Here is a 12425-nt window from a genome sequence, read left to right on the forward strand (position 1 = left end):
CGGATCTAAACCCGGACTTTGCGCCACTCACCGCCGATCGAACGCTCCCGTGACCCCGGCTATAGTAACTTGGGAAGTCGGTAAATCGGCTCAAACTGTGTTTAGAGACTTTCATAAACGTTAAGAAAGAATTAGATAATCAAATATTTACATTTGGTATCAGCTCGAGTACAGTCGACCTATTCTAGGTCTACCATGATTATAACAAACAGCTGTTTGCGACCTTTCTACAAGTATGTTCAATCGATATCGGTTATAACAACATCTTTTCACCTATTTAAACTTAATAGGTACAATACAATAATCAAATATTTGTTCTGGAGCATAGCTGTGTAAAAATAAAGATATACATACTTGTGCGATCTTTTTATATTTACATGATCGATCGATACGATTTAAAGGAACATCTTTTCTCGACGTTTTAATTGATAAACGTAAGATAAAGTATTAGATACTAGTAACCACGTATTTCATGTTGGTAGCTGCCGGAGTAAAGTTATGTAATTCTAGCTGTTTGTGACCATTATGCGTTTAATCGATATGTTATCGGTAGGATTTTGAGAGAATGGTCCTGGAAAAATATAATAATAAAAGAAGGCAATTACAGGCCGAAACAGGCATGTTAAGTTGTGATATACAATTCATCATGATTAAAGACCGTTAAAACATGCCACTTTTTTCATAGTAAGAAGGAAAATGGAACCAAAAACATAAGTTAAGCCAAAGTAAGTCAATAGTGCATTGATCAGCTATGCTGTCTGGCAAAGATAATATAAAGCCAGGGCACAACGTGGTGGTCTGCGCTTCTGTCTCTCACCACATCTGGTTCAAATTACTTGGACCAGAAGGACTGGGGTTCAAGCCCCAGGTAGGACACCTCTGGACGAGAGGCGCATTGAGTCATACCAAAGACTTTATAAAAATGGCACATACTTCTGAAACAGCATGGAAGTTAAACACACTTCACTGCCAGTGAACTAGCCCCCTGCTACAGTGATTGTACCACAGGTGTGGCCCAGGGCTATGAAACGGAGATGGGCATCGCCCTATAATGGTGTGGGAGGAATTTAACTAACTTAACGGCCGCTGCCGAAGCCATGAAGAAGCCGGCATGGTCTAGCCTCCATAGCAGGCTCAAGGGCCCCCCCCCCCCCAAGGCCCGGTAGAGCCTGCTATGGAGGCTAGGTATGGTCTGTCTCAGTCACGGCATTTTGTGCATAGCAATAGGAAATCCAAGAACGTGCATTTTGGAGAGGGTACAATTCTTGTCACAAGGTTTTCATCGTCTGTTTGATTTGCCAGCGCCACCTGTTAGTTCATCTCGGTACTGCACCGGCGAATCACTTCATCAATATAGTCCCTGAGATATGTATACTGGTAACGGGAACAAACCTTAAGATTAATGCCAGCAAACTCAACGTTAGATTTGGAGAGCAAATTTGGGAATCACAGTCAAACCTGTATAGTGACCACCACAGTAACTTGAGGAAAACTGTCACTGGGGGCCTATAGACAGGATTCTCAACAGTTAATGCATGGGTCAATGGTGAGTTGATAAAATGATATACAAGACGTGGTCACATTGGGAAGCTGATCCTAATGTAAGTAGAGGTTGTCACTCGAGCAACTTAAGTATACAGAGTATGTGAGGAGAATATAACGCCTCCCATGCGTTGTACTTGCCATAGTCATGATGGCGGAGAGTTTACTTCAGGTCAACTATCTACCGTGCAATGAATTATGCAGAACAGATTGCTCGCCCACGCCTGACGTGAACGCCGCGCCGTCGTGCCTTTGACGTCTCGCCCATGCAATCATGTTCCCTATCGGCGCGTTACAGGTTTAATTCTGAGCCATGTTATCGACAGGGTTAAAGAAAACCCAAGCAATATTAGGGTACGAAAAACCGGATTTTGAAAGTCAATTTGTTTAGTAATTTCTATAACGTTCGGTAACCTAAATTCGTGGGGTACTTAAAGTCGGGATTTTTCGAAAACGGGGTATTTAGGGATATGTGCTAGATGCAAAATCAGTTATAACGCCAGCAATGCAAAGCAGATAGACTAACGTATTCAGAACACTGGCTGAAAAGCTTCGATAACCATGCATTAGAAGTTGGCGACGTCAAAAACTCTCCGTCCCTTATTGACAGAGTCTGGGGGCTTCGTGGGAGAATCACCCAGCACGGTTGTTCGCTGGTTTATAAGACAAATGTCACATCTCCTGCCTGCTAAACACAATTATTTATAAGACAACTTATTACAATCTCTTTTGCTAACCTGCAACTGGATTCTAAGAGTGATCAATCATCAAAACTCCTCTCTGTTGCTACAACCTACGGCACGTGTATTTTCCCGCCGCCATATTGTTAACCAGAATCCTGTTGTCAAGCAGACGACAAAGGTTTGTGAGGAACACTTTTTGTCTAAATGCTGCGTGTGATAGTGGACTGAGGAAGATATTTTCCTCAAAGTTTGCTCCTAACACAACAAGGAACACATGGACATAGTGGTATTACCATTGCTACGGCATCCAGCTAACTTGCCATGAATAATGTAACGTTACACGTTGCCCGATGATGACGATGGGCCGACTTTGAGTGAAGTTCTACCGACTCAACACACGGGTTGTTCCCGAACTGGCCTGATGTGTGCGGTACGGCCGTTTTTTCGTGTATTTTTTTTACTTGGACACGTCTATATCCATAGCACTCTCCTCAAGCCAAGGATAGAACGAATAGCTGCTGTATAAAATGTGATTAGCGGTAAGATATTCAAGACGAATCTTCTCTCCCGAATTAATGTGCCCCCCTGTCCGACAGCACCGTAATTGTGCGTGCGACGGACGGTAGTTTGAAGTTGAAATATTATGGTGTCAGCACGACTAGAGACAAAATCTACCATATATATGATTAGTGCAAAGATAGTACATGATACTGACAGAATAATAGAAAAAAAGGATGGTTTATTGTTCTGCTAGATTGATTTCAGTCAACCATTATCGGAAAAATCCCGAATTTAGGTTACCCAACGTTACATGATTAGTTCAAACAACACTATTAACGTTACAATGTAAACCACTGCTATGCCCTGATGTTGTGCCCTTGGGAAAGGCACTTTACAAGACTTTCCTCACTCCACCCAGGTGTGAATGGGTACCTGACTTCGGTTGGGAGAGGTCCAGACCCTTTCGACAGTTCCACAGACTGGCTGCCATTGCACGGGTAATTTCTGACCAATAAAACCATTATTATTAAATATTAAGTTCGCCATTTATTGCCATGGAGAGATCACATTTGAAATCAGGGTGTTCGCCAGGACATTTCATAACCTATTTACGCACAAGATGTAAGAAGTAGTATGCATCTAGCAACCTTTATGATAAAGTGGCCATTTTTTTCATTTAACCTTTATCTATCAGCTGTTCCAACTACTGCTGTTGTATAAAAGGAGGAAGTATTAATGGTTATGTATAACAAATCCCTCCTCATATATCGTTGCTACAACAACGTTTATCGGCTACAGTCGCCGAAGAATTGAATTCATCATACACGTATCAGTTGTGCCTTATCTATATAGGATCAGTACTTACAATATGTAGAAGCCGTGCACCACAGTGACCAATGGGGATATATTATATGAAGAATAAGCAGCCTCAAGAAAGGCTTTGGTGCAGTTTTATCAAAGATAACGTATTCCCTCGCAAACTACTGAAAGAGCGCTTTTGCGCACTGGGAGCACTATATCATATTTCCTTGGGCAATCTACCCGCTATTTTCGGTCGTGATTTGTTCACTTGTCATGATCATTCGTCCAAAGCATCCCATCAAAGCTATAATGACACTGTAGAGGACCCCTGTGCTTTGCATGGACTTGAATGTGTAAAAGATACAGAAGATGCGGTTTAAGTCATATTGTCAGCATGTCGTTTATTATAGCTGTAAATTCGTCGAGTGCTTTGTCAATTCGATCGGCCGCAGGACCCACATCTTGCTTCCCTTCCAAAAGAAGGGTACATTTGCAAGCGTATAATGTTAAGATGAAGTCGATATAACAACTTAAGTTCCAACCAGCATGGCGGACAATACTGACGTCATAGTCACAAAACCTCGCGCACAGTCACATGACGATGACGTAACATGTATATGCACACTCTATATGCTTGTACACTATCATTGAATATTGTTTACTGCAATTAGCGTTAGAGCACGAATTTGCAATAAACTTTCTATCATTGTTATGCCAAGAGCACCAACAAACAACCACGAAAATACTCTCATATTTTTTCGAGTTATCCTGTTTGCCAAGAATCCGGTGGAGCATAAATAATCGCCCCCTTCCGTCTGGAGAGGAGGTCATTAAAGCAATTTTCCTTCCTTCCACCGAAATCCGTCGTCATATCTAGAAGCGCACTCTTCGTTTAGTCGTGTGCACGGAGCTTTACTCGCTCCAAGCGACCCCCTGGGATAACATCATGTAATGTATGACGTGCTTATAAATGTTCCTTTAGCCTTCCTTTCACTGGACCGGTTGTGGCACGCTGGCGGCGTCACTGCGTCCTAAACTAGATTTGTGTTACCCTTGACTTTATAATGGGAATATCATTCAAAACGTACAAGTATGACCCAAAAGACAAGAAAACACACAAAGCTTAAAAAGATTCTTTTTAGTCGATGAAATTCGATGAGTGATTGTCAATTTAATCGACCGCAGCGACGCCGCCAGCGTGCCGCGGGTCCAGTGAGTGGGGGGCTTTAGGCGGCCCCCTAGCGATCCCCTGAGCCATCATATCATGTAATATACAACGTTCTTATAAATATTCCTTTAGTGAGTGAGTCTTGCCTTAGAGATAGTCATAAAGCCAAGGTAACTTATCAAACCAGAGCCAAAGGCAAAGTATTTCAAAATGCACCCCAGTTGTAAATCAACATTGAGCTGATTTTTTGTGTGAATGAAAAAGGAAGGCCGATGAAATTCCTGAACCAAAAAGAGTAGCGATGTGTATACGTTATAACTGTTAATTCCAAATGAAAGATGTTAATGTATTAATAATTGTAGTTTGATTAACAGTGCTATGTTACCTCAATTAACACGCCGGGTTACATAAATCTGCCACTTTGAAAAAGTGGGTTTGAGAAATCTCTAGTGCAGCACCCCCCAGGTATGCACAGTTTAGATATAAAGGAGTGCATTATACTGAGGGACGTTGGGTTGGAGATCTGTCTGGATCTTTCCAGGGTGGTAGTATTATGAACCGTACAATGTTACGTATCGTAACACATGCTTCAATTCAAATTCGAGCTTGATGTCGGTGAATTACTTATGAAATTGACACTGAGTGCACATTTGACATATGCGTCACAAAGGGCATTCCATACGCCCATACGTCATATGAACGCTAGTAATGGCGTACTAGAAAAACTAGAAAATGGAAGCAAATGTCAAAGTCGATTAACATTAACACAATATCTCAATCAAGTTTCAATTTCAGTGAGAACCTGGCGCAAATTGCCGTTGCCATGTGACGTCTTTACTTCAAGAGATATTGTAACAATCAATCGTAATCTGGTAGCGTCTCACTAAACATATGGCTACAATAACGAAGCGGATCAATTGCTTGGAATTAACACAAATGCCAATGTGGCATCTTTAATTCAAGAGATATTGTTGCAATCAATCGTAATCTCCTACATATAGCTTCTCACTAAACATAGTTGCAACAGCAAATCAACTTCCCCTGGGATTGACACAAATGCCAATGTGGCATCTTTAATTCAAGAAATATTGTTGCAATCAATCGTAATCTCCTTGCTTCTCACTAAACATTGTTGCAACAGCAAATCAACTTCCCCTGGAATTGACACAGATGCTGACGTGACATTCTTTACTTCAAGAGATATTGTATCAATCAATCGTAATCTGGTAGCGTCTCACTAATCATATGGCTACAATAACGAAGCGGATCAATAGCTTGGAATTAACACAAATGCCAATGTGGCATCTTTAATTTAAGAGATATTGTTACAATCAATCGTAATCTGGTAGCGTCTCACTGAACATAGTTGCAACAGCAAATCAAGTTCCCCTGGAATTGACACAAATGCTGATGTGACATTTTTATCTTCAACAGATGCCGCGGCAATCAATCGTATTCTGGTAGCTTCTCACTAATCATATGGCTACAAAATTTAATCGCTACATTATCTAACGAAGCAAATCAATTGCTTGGAATTGACACAAAGGCCGATGTGATATTTGTCGAGTGATACAATCAATCGTAATCTCGTAGCTTCTCACTGATCATGGTTACGAGAACTAGGTAATTTCCTGGAATCGAATGAAGCGTTTCTGCAATCAGCACCATGATTTCCGGGACCCCCCCCCCCCCCCCCCCCTACATACATACAGACTGCTCATTCAGATGGAACATTTGTTACCTCAATTGCCTGTAGATGGATGAAGTCTTCAACTTCTCAATTAGATATGTTTTTAATGAAAAGACTCTTTTTTTTCACAGGCAAGATATTTATTCCACCGACGTTTCTGTCACCTTCTTCAAGGCAATTCTGACTGGTTCACATTAATGTAGCACGGGTGTCGCTGCTTGTACATGATAATGAGATGCATTCCCAAACGCCAATTATTAATATATTTAGATATGTTTTGATTAATGCACCAGACAGTGTCCGTGGGTGAGTAAAATCAATAAGTTTAGCTTTCTATGAAAACACGCAATTGATATTTCTCAGCTTTTAGTTTTACTTAGCCTGTAATTATCAAAGCAGTGGCCCTGAAGCTTGGAGGGATATCGTCTCAAGTGACTGTTGTTGGATCCTGCCCAAAAATTAGACATGTTTCACTGATGCATGGGTGTGTGTCTGTGAATGAGCTGAATTAACAAGTGAAGCTTTTTTTTCAAACACGCACTTAAGTTTTTCTCAGTCTTTAATCAGCTTGCAATTTTCCAAGAAGTAGACATAGATTTCGAAGAACTTTCGTATAAATTCTGTTGGATTCGTTCCCAAAAGCAACAACTAGCGCGCCAGACTATCTATGTGGAAGACTAGAATTAACAAGACTGTTTCTGTTGATGACTAGAATTAACAAGTGAAGCGTTTTGAAAATACTCAGTATTTGTCAGCCCTTAATCGTCTTGCAATTTCCCAAGAAGAGGTCCTTAATTCAGAGAATGTTCGTCTCAGTGAGTATTTCTTAGCCTTTAATGATGTTGCAATGTCCCAAGAAGAGGTCTTAGGTTCAGACAATGTTCGTTATAAGTTATTTTGGTTGTATCCAGTCTTAGCAGGTGATATGTTTTGATTGATGTCACAGGCTGTTTTGTTGATGACTAGAATTAACAAGTGAAGCGTTTTGATAACACTCAGTATTTCTCAGCCTTTAATAAGCTTGCAATTTTGCAAAAATTGGTCCTTAATTCAAAGAATGTCTGTCTAAATTTGATTGATGCAATAGGCCGTCTCTGTGGCTGTCTAGAATTAACAAGTGAAGCGTTTTGAAAACACTCATTATTTCTTAGCCTATAATTAGCTTGCAATTTACCAAGAAGAGGTCTTAAAAATTCAGAGAATGTTTGTCTGAAGTAATTTTGGTTGTATCTTGTCTTAGCAGATGATATGTTTTGATTGATGTAACAGGCCGTCTCTGTGGATGTCTTGAATTGAATAGTGAAGCGTTTTGACACACGTATTTATCAGCCTTTAAATTGCTCTAAATTCATAGAATATTCGTCTAACGTCACTGTTAATGGATCCTGTCTTGGCATTAGATATTTTTGACTGATGCGGTAAACTGTGTCTGCAAATGACCAGCATTACAAGAAAGATTTTTCAAAAACACGCACTTGGTACTGTATATGCAGAAATGTTCGCGGTAGTTTTATGTTCGCGGTTTTCACGGTGAACTCTTTACCGCGAACTTTAAACCACCGCGAAAAGTCGTAACATTGTGTGACTTTAGCGCTACTATTGTTTCAAACGCAAACTCAAAGCCACCTCGAACACTCCATTTTCTCCCTACCGCGAAATTAAATCCCCGCGAACATTTCTGCATTTACAGCATTTATGATCCTTCAATCTGCATGCAGTTTCCCTACATTGCCCTAAATTCAGAGAGCGTTCGTGACTGGTGTTGAATCTTGTCCCAGTATTTCATATGTTATGACTGATGCATGCATGAGTGCGTGTCTGAGTATGACCAGAATGAACAAGTAAATCGAGGTACAGACGTGACTTTATCAACTTCAGGCTCATATTATTGCGATTCTGATTCGCAAGTCCTAGCGTTTGATGCTGTTGCTCTCGTGGTAGGTAAAGGTAGTAAAAATGAGGAATGTCTCCTTCCTGATATTACAAGTGCTCTGCTATATTTGAGTATATCAGGTTCAAGAATAATGTATCCCCGCATACTCATATTGGTATTCACCAGCTATCATAATTGAAACTTTAAATTAGTGGAAGCCTTATAATGAAGCTTCGAAGGCAATGTGCACTCAAGCTGGATCCATAGTTTGATCCCTACATGAAGAAACTAAAAACGAAGCCTAAGAACAGAAATGATACATTCCTTTGACGTCAATAAAGTCAATGTTCTTTCGACTTCACACGTCAGTGACGTCACCTGTTCTAAACAATCGGTCCGGCCATCTTCAAGAACACCGAATGTCTGGTTGAGATTATAGATTTTGTTTTTGTTTTGAAAACAGAACAAAAATCCATGATACTGTTTATCATGTAGCGTCGTGTTGGTGTAAGGGTTAGGGTGTTTGGCCCAGAACCCAGACGTCCTAGGGTTCGAATCCCCTGAAATGCAAAAATGTACCCCTGGGAAAGGCACCTTCACAACTTCCTCACTCCATCCAGGTGTAAAAAATAAGTACCTGACTTTGGTTGGGGACTGGGAAGGTCCAAGGCAATGGAAAGAGAGGGTTGGGCTCCGCCTATCAATACCGTGCCCTAGACACAGTGGATGAAAACCCACTGCTCCTGCGACCTTTAATATTACCTTTTATTGTTTATCAACACATGTACCTCTCCATGCCAATATATCTCCTCTCCCCGGTAGGATCGGGCAACATAATATCAAAAGGGCTGCAGATTCAGAAGTTAAATCTGCCCTTCGGCCTCACCAACGAAAAGGATTCCAAGATTGAACCGAAAAACAACAGAGCGACGTTGGAGGACCTGAAGGCATTGAATAAATCTTGCACAGATTTATCAAAGTCTACAATTTAGATACCGTTACTCAGCGCCTAGGCAACCGCCAAACATTATCGCTTTCTCGTTGTTTCCCACGCGGACCCCCAGGCAACGTCTACTCGCCTTTCACGATGTATCAGCGTCATCATTTATTGCAAATGTTTGCCTTATTAAATTTTCGTTTGACTGAGCACGTCTGAAAAATGTCGACAGACTGGATGTATGATGCGCGACTCAGTCGGCTATTGTGTAGCAAAGTTTGACAATAACACAGATTGCTTTGAATTCGTAAGATTATTTCTAAGACTTTCTGCATGTCTTAAACAACGTCAGGTCTTAAGAGCAGATTCCATAAGATGTTGAGTAAGCTGTGCGCAAAGCTGAGGCATCTAAGAGACCCGAATCTCCAGATTATGTCTAAGACATCTGCACGTCTTAACGCAGTGTCAGGTCTTCGAGTAGGTTCCATAAGATGTTGAGAAAGTAATCACCAAAGCGGAGGCATCTAAGAGATCCGATTCTTAAGATTATTTCTAAGACCTCTAAATGTCTTAAAGCTGTCTTTGAGTAGGTTCCATAAGATGTTGAGCAAGTAATGCGCAAAGCTGAGGCATCTAAGAGACCCACATCTCAAGATTCTGTCTCAGACCTCAAAGCAGTGTCAGGTCTTCGAGTAGGTTCCATAAGATAATGCGCAAAACTGAGGCATCTAAGAGACACCATTCTCAAGATTATGTCTAAGACCTCCGCAGTTTCAGGTCTTCGAGTAGGTTCCATAAGATAATGCGCAAAACTGAGGCATCTAAGAGACACCATTCTCAAGATTATGTCTAAGACCTCCGCAGTTTCAGGTCTTCGAGTAGGTTCCACAAGATAATGCGTAAAGCTGGGGCATCTAAGAGATACCATTCCTAAGATTATGTCTAAGATCTTTGCATGTCTTACGGCAGTTTCAGGTCTTAGAGTAGATCCCACAAGATGCTGAATACGCAAAGCACAAATCTGAGGTATCCAAGCGACTCTAGGAGACCAGTGTGCCTGTGACGAGGATCTAAATGTCAAAGGACATCCGCCGGCAAGGAGACAGTGCCGTTTACTCTTAGTTTCAAAGACTCATGCTGTTCAATAAGTCCTCTACAATGCGGCTTGCGCCGTTGTTGTTGCTTAGTGGACCAGTTGCTATGTTTCAGGTTAAGAAATATTCGCCCTGGGTAGTAGTCCACTGTGTTCTACTGCTGCAGTGGTCTGAACACCCTGAAGCTGCAATCAGTCTTTCTTCAAATCTACCCTCTTTTTCCGGTTCATCATGAGTTTTAAAGGCATCCAGAGCATTTTATGAGGCTTGAAACTTGAATTTAAAAAAATCCAATTTCTGGTCATTTCTACACATAGTAAGTTTCATCAGCACTATACCATTACATATCGACATAAAAGGAGCAAAGATATGATGTCGTTCTGTGGTGAGAACTAATAGAAAATCCAAGCCCTACTATACTAGATCATCACAATTGGCGGTTCGACCAATGAGAGATTGACTGCATGTCCGTCAAATATTTGCATCTTTATGTTTTAATTTTGCATTTCTACGTTTTAACGGAGGCGGGCGGGACTGTGGTATCAGTCTATTTACACTAGGCGGTTGAAACTAAAAGATCACCACGTAGCTTATTTTTGTGCCGCTTTTTGAGCACTTTTGATAAGAAATCCGTAAATGTGGTAAACAGTGGCATTAAATGTCAATTTCATAAAGATAAAAGAAACTGAAATATTTCCCGTTTTCAATCCTCATAAAATGCTCTGGGTGCCTTTAAAAAATATGGTCGGCAAAAAATGTCCAGTAGATATTTACCCTGAATACTTTGCGCAATGTACATTCCCAGCACGAATCAAGCAGGCAAGAATGTATGAATTTTGAGTGATATAAAGAAAGCTGCCACATCCACGCAACCCAATTAAGATACGGGTGCGTCGATGAACAGAATATCAATATTAAACGATATTCATGAAAGACGTAGCTTGTAACGTATTGCATTACTGATGTTGAATAAATCATGTGGAAATTGTCTTTGATGTTACGTCAAAGATATTGATCCAGGGTTAATTGATTATCCTACATGCTGATAGTTACAATCACAGCCAAACGGGTTGCATAAGATTTAGAATCTTATACGAACTTAGACTAGGGCCACATTTCCAGAGCTGGGCCCGGCTTAGTAGCTTGTGGGAACGAAAAATACTATATAAAAGACAGCAAAACATACAAAACGGAACAAAATATTACCCCTTACCATAAACTATGTATATTCTTGATATGCTTTGTTATTCTCTGTTTTCTAAGACAGCCTGGTCGGGCCCCGGCTTGGAAATGTGACCCTAGTATTATCATTGTCTTTGATGGAAATTGTACTAGCCTGGTGTTATTGTTTTTTTTTACAAACTAAAAGTATCAATGACACTTTTCTTTGGTACCAGGCAATACACACAAAGGTTACACAGATTACCTGTATGAAACATCAATGATAAAATTTATGGGTTTTAATTACGTAAAGAAGCCAGCAATCACAAGGGGCTGTGCCTGAAGCCGGTCCTTTGATCCTTTACGGGATCGTAAACGATTACGGTGCTTCAAACGTTTTTGATATTAAGCTCATTTGCCATATTTATGATGTAAGTATCGCATGATTCTGTTGAATTTTGTAGGGTTAAAATATGCTAATAACACTTAGGCATGTAACAGGTGGTAAGGTACGGTGAATAATAATGAAATATTTCACATTGTTTGAAACGGCTAATCTTGCCTCTTATGCACAAATATCAACTACCCTACGCAAAAAGCAGTCGTGTGTCTACCAGAAAGGGACGATTTATCTAGAACTATACAAATTTTGCTTCACCATCTAAGAGCATTTGCATTAAGAGCATAGACAAATGGATATGAACACAGTGATTTATTTCACTGCTTATATTCAACAGATTACAGACAGATCATGAGAGAAAAATTGGCATCCACCATATAAAGTAGAAAGCAGCGTGCGTAATGTCAGGGTCACATTTACAAACCGGGGCCCGGCCGGGCAGTTTGCGGGAACGAAAATTATGATACAAAAGACAACAAACACACCGAGCGTAAAAACACACAAACAAACTAGTCGTCAGCATAGTGTATATTTTTTGATAAACCCTTTTATTATTCGTTTCCTCAAACAGTTTG

Source organism: Branchiostoma lanceolatum, chromosome 19 (assembly GCF_035083965.1).
Source record: "Branchiostoma lanceolatum isolate klBraLanc5 chromosome 19, klBraLanc5.hap2, whole genome shotgun sequence".
Lineage (NCBI taxonomy): Eukaryota > Metazoa > Chordata > Leptocardii > Amphioxiformes > Branchiostomatidae > Branchiostoma > Branchiostoma lanceolatum.